Source organism: Gopherus evgoodei, chromosome 8, assembly GCF_007399415.2.
Source record: "Gopherus evgoodei ecotype Sinaloan lineage chromosome 8, rGopEvg1_v1.p, whole genome shotgun sequence".
Lineage (NCBI taxonomy): Eukaryota > Metazoa > Chordata > Testudines > Testudinidae > Gopherus > Gopherus evgoodei.
Window position 1 is genome coordinate 72265046 of NC_044329.1, and position 12518 is coordinate 72277563.

The following is a 12518-nucleotide window of genomic DNA, read 5'->3' on the forward strand; positions in this document are numbered from 1 at the left end:
AAATCAGAGTGATTGGGTTTTTCATTAATTTCTCATAGCTGTGACAACACAAGGTAACAGGCAGTGTTGAATTGGGCCTAGTGGTGTTGCACCTGTTTAATACTTGTGTAACTGAGATTGAGATTGGACCATTGTGTGTGAAGCATGACTCCCAATGCTTGTTATTTTCTACTCTATGAACTTCGGCTATGTCTACACTTCCACTTTTGTCGCTAAAATGTTTGTCAGTCAAGTGTGAAAAAAACACACCCCTGACCAATAAAAGTTTCACAGACAAAAGTGTCAGTGGGGACAGTGCTATGTTGGTGGGAGATGTTTTCCTGCAAACATAGCTACCGCTGTTCGTTAGGGCTGGTTTAATTCTTCCAGTGGAAGAGCTCTGTCCTCATTGGCATAGCGACTTCTCTTAGGGCTGTGAACAATCCACACCCTTAAGAGACATAGGTATGCCAACCTAATACCCAGTTTAGACTGTGTTAGGTCAATGGAAACGTTCTTTTGACCTAACTACTGTCTGTGTGGGAGGTGGATTACCTACAGTGATGGGAGAACCCCTCCCATCGGCATAGGTAGTTTCTACACTGAAGCGCTGCAGTGAAAAAGCTGCAGCATTGTAGTAGTTTAAGTACAGACATACCTTTAACTTTGTCTTTACCAGCAGCAGATCTGTTCTCAGGTTTAAATACATATTCAAACTGACATTGTTTGAGTCTGGTATTTTTGTAGACCCTTAGATTTAACCAACTATCAACTGGTTTTGTTTGGTTAGTTGTTATTTATAATTCTATGGTCTGTGCAAAGGAAACTGACTTGCTACAAATACTTGCAGTTCTGCTAACTGTCATGGCCTGGGACATGGATGGTCTGGCCTAAGGATCAGAGCAGGAGTCATGTCTAATGGGCGGTGCAGGTGTCCAGGTTGGGGAACAAAGCCAGGGGTTGGCACCAGAGTCAAAGTTGGCAGGGATAGCTCAGTGGTTTGAGCATTGGCCTGCTAAACCCAGGGTTGTGAGTTCAATCCTTGAGGGCACCACTTAGGGATCTGGGGCAAAATCAGTACTTGGTCTTGCTAGTGAAGGCAGGGGCTGGACTTGTGAACCCTTTGGGGTCCCTTCCAGTTCTAGGAGATAGGTATATCTCAAAGTGAGAAGTTGCCAGAGTCAGAGCTGAGGTCAGATATCAAATGCCACAGCCAGTGTCAAGCAGGGGCCAGGTAAGAAGTCAGAGGCTGGGGTCAGAGCCAGGACTGGTCACTGAGGATTAGAGGTAAGGTGTAAGGGCAGGAGGGAAGGAAAGGATCAAGCACAGAGCAGGAGCAAAGGGAGGAATAAGACAGGAACCAAGAACAAGGCTGGGTGCTGGAGGCAGGCATGAGTTGGGTCTAATGCCACCACAACCACCTTGTTGCTCAGACAAACTACTTGTTTCCCCACTGGCTTAAATAGTGTAGCTGGACCAGTCAGCAGAGCTGGGCAATCCTCCAATCAGAGCTTCCTTGGTTGGGGCTATATCCCTAGTAGCTTCCCAGCCTATCTGGGTGGGGATATAGCAGCTGCAGGGGAACTCCCAAGTCTGTCTTCAAGACCCTGAACATCACATCAACACACTGAAGAACTGCATTTCACACAGGCAAAAAAAGAAAATTATTATAAAATAGACTTTTTTTATAAAATAGTCAACTATTTTAAGGATGGTCCAATAGTTAGGATGCGGGCCTGGGTTTCAGAAGATTCAGGTTCAGTTACCTGCTGCACCACAGACTTTTGTGTGAATGTGGGCAAGTCACTTAATGTCTCTGTTCCTCCATTACCCACCTGTGAAATGGAGACAATAGTACTTTCATATCTTATGAGGGTGTTGTAAGGATAAGTACATTAAAGATTGTAATGTGTTCAGATACTGTGGTAATGGGGGACAAATATCAGCAAAGATTGATATTAAGTGGAAATATGGGCCTGATTCTGATCTCACAGTTTAGCAAGTCAGCAGTAACTCCATTGGCATCAATGGTGTTCAATTGGGGTATGTGTGAGCTCATATTCAGAGCCAGGAAGATTAAAACTTGATGCTGATGGATATGCAATGATGCCAATGTCCCACAGGTAATGGATTTTCTAAATGTGACAGCCTTAAAGGAGAGGAATCTTGCATGCTCCATCACAGTTATAATTATATGATCTGATATTCTCCCGCTTTATGTTGTCTGAAAAGTTTAATCCAAGACAGTTCTCAGATTTATATTGAAGATCAATTAATTTGCAAAACTTATTTACATGGATTTGACTAGTGTATAATGGATGTATAAGACAGTGATTCAACTTCAGTAAATGTGTTCCAATTAGAGGTGTCAGAATTGGGTAAGTTTTTGGTTCACACAGGTTCTGCAAACTACTTTTTACTTCAGCATCATTTATTTTCTTCCTGAGTAAGGATTGCAGCAGGATGGGATCCACTAAGTCAAAATATTGCCTCTCTCTTACAATGTTAGTCATGGTATTTGACAGGTTTAAATTGTATTTGTAATAAAATACTGCATTTCTAAAGGTTCTCAGTATGATAAAATTATATAAAAATGAGCAGCTCTGTTACACTAACTGAAGAAATGCCATTTGTGTTTCATACAGGATTATAAAGAACAGCACAAACAGAGATTTTAAAATGCCAATTATGAATATTTTTCACTTTTATTGGAAAGATGGGTTTGTAAAATCAAAGGCTGGTCATGTATCTTAAGCCTAAATTGTATAATGTTGCTCTTGAAATTGTATTAAAATTCCTTGATGTTATTAGTAGAGTTGGATAGAAACCATAAAAGGTCTAGTCAGATGCTAATTTTTTTAAATTATCTTGGGTTATTGGTTCTTTATTTTTTTATTTAGTATGTGTGCCAATACCTCTCTGTTCTATTTTGTGAATTTTTTAAGTTGACCTTTTAAAAACCCAGCCTTTTGTTAGCTGGGGATCAATTCAAGTGAAGAATATTTGCCATCTGCCTCTAAACTGAAGGAGGAGCAGGAAAATCAGGAGGCTCACATTTTTAGCAGAGAAATAGATTCTCCCCCCACACCCTAGGAATATATCTACACTGTTTATTCGTCCATATAAGAATGTGCTGAATTAATCAAAGTAGAATTCTGAACATCCTTCCTTAAGAAACCAATGTCGCACGGCCAGATAAAGGTTTCTCAATAGCATTTATCTGCAGCAGTTTGATATCTGTGGGTCAGATTTTGTCTGGCTCTTATATGGATGAATAATTATGGCAGCAATGGGGGAAACTTAGTCAGACATAACAAGGAGTCTTCCCCCTCATTTTCTGTCTGTCTGCCTGGCAAGGCATGTATAAGTTCATCATTGTGATATCTGAGTGTCTTCATGGCCCATGTAAGGGCTGGGCAGAATTGCAGTCCTTGCACCCAGCTAAGTGCAGAGACTGTTATATCCCTACTTCCCCAGGGATGAACAGTGTCTGAAAAGAGGTGTTGAAAAGAAGTAGCGCTATGACTTCCCCATCAGCCTGAGGAGCAGGATTGGCACAACATACGCAAGTAAACTGTCTCTCTTGAGCAGTTATACTGTCCCTATGAGACCAGGAATCCAGCAAGAGGAATGTCCCCCTAGTTTCCCCTGGCTGTAGGTTGGCCCCTCACACATTCCCAGAATACCGGACATTTTGGCAGTTCAGGGAATGTCATGGACACGCCCACACTGACGTAACCTTGCATGCACGGTGGGTATGAGGTCACACTGCATGGAGGATGCCGTTTTCAAGTATGTGTCTCTCTGCCCCCCCTCCCCCCGGTGCAACTTTGAGGTTACACTGGCAGTTCAGAGTTGTACATGCTTCAAAATGGCATTCTTCATCTGATACAGGACAAAAACACATCTGATTTTGTCTCAGTACCAGATGGGGACAAACTACCAAAAAAGAGGGCTGTCTGGTTGAAAACTGAACAAATGGCCTGCCAACCCTAGGGTGGTGCAGCTTTGTAGCACCCCCTTCTTTGGCTGTGTTTAAATAGTATGCTATTACCCTTTAGGGACAGTCGACTAACCATTAGGCACTTGAGAAACGCAGAGGCATAGGACACTGAGGTGGGAGGTATAACTGTGTTGTGGTCTCAGAAGGTCTTCAGGTGGAAAAGTAAATGACTGCAGGCACTGCCTGAGATTTCAGACACTGAGAGTTCCAGGCCTACAATGTATCCCTTTACAAGGGACTCACCTTCATATCTGTTCTCAAAAAGGAATCATGGAAATTAGAGATGAAAATAGAGGGCCAGGGAAAGATTGTCCTCTAGCATATTTTCTATTTCTTTGTTCATGGTGGTCTACTCTTAGAATTAATAAGCAATGAGCTTTCACCACCACCACTCTTGGAGGACTTTTCTACAGTCTAGTAGCTTTCAGTACATTTCCTGTGATACTCAAATTATTTCTCTCTCTTTCTTACTCCTAATTAATAAACCTAAATAAATCTTCAAACTGATAGATGTTTTCACCATTCAAATGCCACTTTGGATTTCCTATACATCTATACTTTAAAAGATTTCAGAAACCAGTTTATGCTGTGCTTTTGTAGACTTTCTGCTCTAAAATTAGACAATGGTTCAAATTCTGAATGGAAGACACAAGTGATGATAAGTTAGTTTATTTTACTGGTTTTAAGGTGTGCCCATCTTAGTAACCTTTACAAGTCTGATTCTTCTCCCATTGACACATATGGAAAAATTCTGTTTGACTTCAGTAGAACAGAATTAGGCCATAGGTCCCTATACAGTTTTTATATAAGGCCCTAATTTGTATACAAAAAATGTACACGGACCCATGGCCAAGTTCAGTTCTACTGAAAACAAAGGGAATTTGGCCATTGATTCTGCTCCCATTGACATAAGACTTCAAAGATTACTAGAATGGACTCACCTTAAAACCAGTAAAATAACCTAAATCATTGTCATTTGTGCCTTCCATCATATATTTCTATGAACTAGTGAGCAGGGTCACCCCGAAACAAATGCTCTTGTTGACAAATCTAAACTCTTGAAAACAGTCTCCACCCCACACATCTCAGAGAAAAGCTTGAGTAAGCTGATGGGCTTCACACTATGCTTTGAAGGGCAGTCAACTCTCACTTTACTACACTAATAGCCAATTCCAAGGTTGATGGCCTTTCACTAACAGTGTTCTGCCTCATGATGTTCAGATTCGTAACCTCTTAGCACAAGGGTACCAACTGCTCTAAATCATCCAGACATAAATAGGAACCTGTGCCTTCTTTGGAGAACTGGTGCAATATGCCATGTCCAAAAATCTAACTGACAGGTGTCTTGGTCATTGGAAGACTCCAAATGGTAGCAGAGTTGCTCTGCTGTCATCTTCTCAATACCTTGTCCAAAACTGGGAGGCTAAAATCATGATGTGATCTTGGTCTTATCTTTGTCAACATCACAAAAACATTGCAGACATATAATTGGCAGCTTCTGTTCAACAGACCCGGGAAAACAAATGCCAGTGATATTCCACTTTAATATTTAGTGAGAGTGCTTTCTGAGAAAGCTTACATAAGACCTATTCATAGTATACATGGCTTCAGCTAGCTTTATTGTCCCTCAATTTCATAAGCATCAAATTAATGCCAAACAAACAAAAAAAACTGAGAGAAAAGTATTTCTAATCTGTTAATAGCAATTGGTAAAACAAAATGAGCCTCACATTCTTCTTTTTCTCATTAATTCATCTACTATATTAGTGCTTACAGTATACATGAGAAATGGCTGCTTGAGATCCATGCATTTACAAAAGAGGTCAGGAAGAAAAATTCAAACTATTCTGTTAACCTACGTAAGAGCATAAAGAAGAGGAAAAAGATCTAAGCGCATGGGCATGCATGTGTGTGTGTAGAAAGGATAAATAAATGTTTGAATAGAGCACTTAAGGTTTATACACACTTAATTATTTTTAATCACACACATTCTTGGAAGGCAGTCTCTTCAATACAAGAACAGATTTCATTCAGCTAAATCACCAGTCTAATTTGACAGAAGTAAATAAATCTACAAGATGGTTTTATAAACCTCATTTAATAAAGCCCAAATGTACACTGAGGTTTTAGGCCTCTGTAAAACAGGGAATTCCTTCCTTTTCAGAAGAGGAAGAGGCACCAGGAACCTGGCAAGGTATTTTGAGAGATTTGCTGAAAGAAAGATGCTTTTTCACACACATCATCTAAGAGAAGGCTTCACTATCTTCTCCTCTGCTGCAAAAAAAGGACAGGTAAGAGACCATTTAATTTTCCCCTCTGAAGCATGGTATACCAGAATATATTTGAATTACAACACAATTTTGTCTTACCTGTTGCAACTGAGTCAAGTTCATTCCTAAATCTGTCACTTTCTTGAGTATATACAGATACATTTTAGGAACAAAAGATGTGGAATAGTGTGTGTGTTTGTGTTGGGGGTCGGGGAGCTGATGGATTTATTTTCCTTTTTATTTCAAAATTTGTTTTTCAACTAATATAAGGCAAGGACTTGATGCTTAATTAAAGATATTGTAGCTCACCTATATGCCAAAAAAGCATACAAAGGCAGAAAAGACATTTCCTGTGCTCACATCTTCAGATGTGAAACTCCTACTGCCTGAGCCTGACTCTTGTCACTTTCAGGATAAAATGTAAGTCTCATCTCTTTGACTAGAACTTTTCTTAGTAAAAGTGACCACAAATGGCCTGATGCTTTCCCTGAATGATAATCCCCTTTAAGAAAGCACCATGAAAAGAGAGCTGGGAAGGGATCACAGTCCTCACAGGCATAAAACCTGTTGGGCAAGATTTTCAGAAATTGGTCCTTAAAGTTAGGCTGCTAAATTCTGCTGGGAGGCTCCTTCTTTTTATTCCCTGAGTCATCTTTTTACATTTAGGATTATTTTCTCCCAAATGTACTATCCTTTTTCCTTTGAAGAGAAAAATAACTGCATCTGTAACTAAATAAGTATATTTTTAGTATATATTGAAACCTAAAAATTCTCAGCAATATCTGGATTGTTAAAAAGTCTCAATTAAAAAACAAATAAACTAGATATTTGCGTAAGACTTTCCAGCAAGGATAATTACTGTTGTTTCATTTACTAAAAGATGGTGAACATTTCCGCCTTCCTTTGAAATTGTGCAGAATTTCACTTAAAATGCACCCATTTTTACTAAACATAATTCCATGGAATAGCTGAAGTCTCCTATTCCCTTGCTAGATAAGATTTATTTAATAAGGGTGTTATTACTCAGATCCTGGTGCATACTGAATCCCAAATCACACTCCTGTCCCAAAGGACCTTGATAATGATTTACTGTGCAGTATAATCTTATGTAAGAGTCTGGGGCTAGAGCTGTGCAAATAACTGAGTTTTCAGTTCATTGGGGAAAAAAATGTTTCATGTCAAACAAAATGTTTAGTTTGACCCAAAATGGAACATTTTGGTTTTGAGTATTTAAACTTTTTTTAAAAATAAAAATGAAGTAAAATTCTAAATTTAAAGTCATTTTGAACCAAAATATTGAAATGTTTCATTTTGAAAATGTTAAAACAAAATGTATACATTTAGGGGAAGGGGAATTTTTTAAACTAACTTCACTATGAATTCACAAAATGTTTTGGTCTACCCAAATGTGATTTTTTTTGTGTGTGAGAGAACCAGTTTTATCTGGGGCATTGGAGCAAGGTAAAGGTAAACACTGCTCTTGCTTGTGCCTGGGCAGGTCTGAGGACTTTATTAGTAGTCAGGCTGGTTGTTACATGACAAACCTCCAGCCTAACTAAAACAAAACACCACCACCTCCACCCCAAAAAACTATTAGCAAATGGCTAAATTGTTTCCATTGAATTCCACGTTAAAACTCCTAGACACTTGATTGTTAGCAGTGCCAGGCCTGGGAAGTGCCTGACACATAGTATAAGACAGATACTGGGGACTGTATTTGAGGATTTTGTGTTCCCCCACCTCCATTACTGTTGCATCTGAGTATCTGCCATGTGAAGTAGATTGGGAATAGCAAAGTGCCTAGTGGATTTGTGGTGTCTCGGACTTTTTCTCCTGTTTTGACCAGTTCTGTCCTTATGCACATAGATATATTTCCTCAGCTGGTTTGTGAAGTTGCAACTGAGGGAAAGCACAGTGGGTACAAAATGTCAAAGGTGATGGATATCTGTGTTTCCTAACAGATCAATCCTAGAACAGACTTTGCCTGCTCCTCAACATTTACCTCATATTATACAATAACATGACACCATTGTATGACATGTAATGTTTAGTGTGTCCATTCATCTTTGATGTTCATGCTGCCTTTTACATCTACTTCTAAAATACATTAAGTTCATAATGATGTTGTCACATTGTTGGATGCAGTCCAGACCAGTGAGAGATTGTCACCACTTGCACCATAACCCTAGGGCCTCTTAATGCTTTGCCATTGTACGTCTCAACATGGGCCACTCACAAACAATTTAACAGCATCTGGTCATACCTTGAATGTCTGTGTACAGCCCTGGCCCAGCACTCTGACCCCAGCAGCATGTTAGCAGCACTCCAGTCACATTCTGGTTTCCACCAGCCTTGATTACTTCCTGCAAGGTGGCCCCAACACACACTTCCAGTCCTGAATTTTCTCCTGCACTGTCTAGCCCTTTCCTAGGCAGTTCAAATATGAGAGGTCTTTTTCTCCTGTAAAGGATCAATATCTCACAGTTTCCTACTTTAACTGTTCAGTTTAAATACGCATCTGGATTAGTTTTGATTGAAAAATAAAAGACATTTATTTAACAACAAAGAGGTTTTAAGTGAGTAGAAATATATGGTCTTAAAGTCAGAGATGGTTAAAAGATAAATAAAGATAAAATATTTTCTAGTAGTTAAAACTAGACTTGGTTCAAGATAAAATCCTTACCACATGTTCCCAGAAACCAGATTCTCAGCTCAGGATCTCCCACAAAGTCAAAGGGCTGGTTCTTTTGTCTTTTTAGGTGAAAGAGAGAGAGAGATAGGAAGAGATGCCTTGGGGAGTTTTGCCCATCTTTTTTATAGTCCAGTCACCCTTTGAAATAGATTCTTCTGAGGATTACCCCTCAAACCAAACAGTAAAGAAGGTGACATGGAGTCTGGTGGTGAAAGTGGCTCCGTGCTCTTTCTTCTCCCCTGTGTATGCTGAAATACAGATTTACCTTGTCTCCTGCTATTTCCCTTCTTTCTGTCTCAAGGACTCTGTTTACCACCTATGTGTAAACTGAGATAAACACACATTCTTTTGTTTAGGATACATCTGTTTAACAACTTTTGCCAAGTCAGTGCTGTGTGGATTTGGATGTGTGCTAACATCATCACATGGGGAAATTAAAAACTTTACATGTAATTTTGATACATACATTTCACCATGATATTATTTACCAATAAGTGATTAATTTTCAAATTATACCTCATAAGGCATATTCTGTACAAAGATAATTACAGTAATGTGTAGGGTGTGGATAGAGGGTGCTTTGGGTCACAAACGTTATGGGAGGATTTTCTTTGAACTTCATTTTTGATGTCCCTTAAATCTTATATAGAGAAACACATGAGTTATGATGATTGTAATAAGCCCATTTTGCCCTCTTCCTCCTGATGAGATCTGAAATATTTTTCTAGATGTTTTTCCTGGCTGTTTCTGGAAGTTTCTGTTTTCCACGTGCTTGGCAGATGCAGAACATCTAATATCATGCAGGATTTAAAGGAAGTTTCTGTCCCTCCCTCATTCCCCCCCAAAAAGTGTAAAAACAAAAACTGAAATGTTAGAGTTGACTGCATTGTGTGCTGTTTGCTCTCCCAGTATCTCAGCAAGGGGCAAATCCCCACATGTACATTGTCAGAGATCTGTTCTCTTCACTGGAGATACAACAGTTTTCTCCCCCCAGATGCAGACCCTTTCTTAGCAGTCTGTGTATTGAAACACATAGTAGCAGCACATGTACTGTACAAACATCTGTTGTCAACTGAGCACATGAACAGTGTGGATAATATAGCACATAACTTTCACTACAAAAACATACCAACATTCTCAGCACCTTTTGTAAAAGAGCTGTTGCCTTGAGCTGTAGAATCTTGACATTCAATAGATACAAAGAAATGCAGAAAACATTACAGCTTTCCATTACCACAGCAACTGGAAGAAACAGGCCTGTAGGAGTCAAAGTTGCATTTTCCCCCTTCCCTACTTGTTCAGAAAAAGAAATCTATTTTCAAAAAGTACATTTGCTTGCATAGGGGTCTCAGTAGTATAACTGATATGTAAGATATCTTCCTTCCTCTTTCTTTCTCTCTATTTGCTATTATATGGTGTTGAGATACCAAGGTGATAGATGTCCTAGAAATATCTCAGAGGGATAATAAAGTGCTCTCATTTATTGTTTCAGGCAGTGAGTGGTAACCGGTGTAGCCCAAATAGTGCATGAAAACACTTCATAAATGAACCATGTGGATGAGGTCATGTGTGCATGTGTGTGTTATAGATAAAAAAAAATACATCCAATATATTTGCTAGTTTAAAATGCATCATAATATACAGAGGATAAATACAATACCTAATGGCTAGAACTGCAAAGAAGATACTCACAGATTTAATAAGACCATTTCACTGTATAGGTGGAGGAACAATGGCAATCTGCTAACTCTATTCTGCTTTTTAAGACATGGGGACTCCTTTAAGAACATAATCTCTGATATCAGAGTATGTCTATTTGCTAACCAAGCTACCACTTGACACTATAAGGATGTACAATTATTTTACATCTTGTATGAGTGTAAGTGATCCATCCATGATCACATCTACATTTTGTCTAAACACAAGAAGATTGACAGCAGAGTTGACTCAGACTACATAAAAATAGGAGAATGTGTGACAGAATATAGGTAAAAGCTGTTTTTATAGTGTTGGCTGCAGTTAACAATTTAGGAACTGATCCTAGGAGGTGCTCAGCTTTGGAAGCTCAAACTGATGGAAGTTTAGGGTACTCAGCACCTTGGAGAATTGGTCCCAGATAAACAAATATTTAATGGAAATTTTTCAAAAAGAGGGCCTCTCTCCCTTTTGTAGGCTGAATTTGCACTGGCAAATGTAGGGACCAGCTGTTCGTTCTGACAAATGTTATGGAAGCACATCCGAGGAGCTGCACCCCAGGTTGCAGGTGTAAATCAAACAGAGGCATAGAATTTGCCCATGATTTATTTGCAGGTACAGTTTATACCCACAAACAAGAAGACGTGGTCTCTGCCTAGATCAAAATATTTCTTATACAGATTCATTTGTTAAACTTTTACATTTTTGATGCCCAAAAGTAGGGAGTTTGCACTGGATAGTTGCTTATTCCTATTCTCAAATGACCTAGAACATAACAGTACAGTATATTTCAGATAACTCTAAACATGGTAGTTTTCTGGAAGGCATTTTGAGTTAATGCTCTAGGCCTCATTGCACACACAAGTAGTACTAAACCTGTGTCACTTTATATTATGTATTAATAAAGGACTTCTGCTGCCACAACACAGTGCTCTCTGTTCTCCTTACTTGGGAAATCCCTGGGAGAAAAATTAGGACCTCATAGAGAACTGCCTTTCTCCATCCCCTCTCTGTTCAAACAAGGGGTATGTTAGTTTGAATGCCTCAGGTGTGTTGTGGTGTCACATAGGGAGAGGGGTGATCTCTAAAATAGCCTGGTACCAGTCTATTTAAGGCTTGATAGGTTTAAACCAACTCTTTAAATCTCATTTGGAAACAAAATGGATGTCTGTGCAGATGATGCAGTCGAAATATAATGTGCTCTTAGACACCCTTTTACAAATGGACTTTTGCATTCTACACCAACTAACATTTTTGAGTGGTCTTTAAGGTGTAACTTTATATATAAAGTGCATTGCAGAAATCCAGTCCTAACTCAACAGTGCTACCAGTCATGGTTGTGAGGTCTGTTCCTGAAATAAAACCACTCCTAGCTACTACTGATACCTGGTTATTCAGGCCTTGTTTTCCCAAAGATTTAATGGTATGTTCTGACCATGTTGGCTAGCTTGATCTCACTAATGCTTTCAAAAACTGAAATCAAGACAAGGCAAGTTGTACTTTAGCACATGCTCGACTGGTTGAGTTGAAACTTTGGCTTCCCTCTAGGCTTTAACTTGGCCAGTTATCATTTTTAAAGTGCAATTTATCTTGTCTTAATTAGCTATAGAGATGCTATTTAGTCTAAAATAGCTAACATGATCTGGACACACTTTTAAATCTTCAAGAACTGAAGTCACCTTTAAATCTTACTCTGTACTATGCCTCAGAATTCTGTCTGGTTAAAAAAAATTCTGCCAAAACGCTGCCTTCAGATCTGGGTGCCTGGCCAAGAGCTGCTGCTTTCCGGCCATCCAGCTCTGAAGGCAGTGCAGAAGTAAGGATGGCAATACCATGACCCCCCTTAAATAACCTTGTGACTTCCCTGCAACTCCCTTTT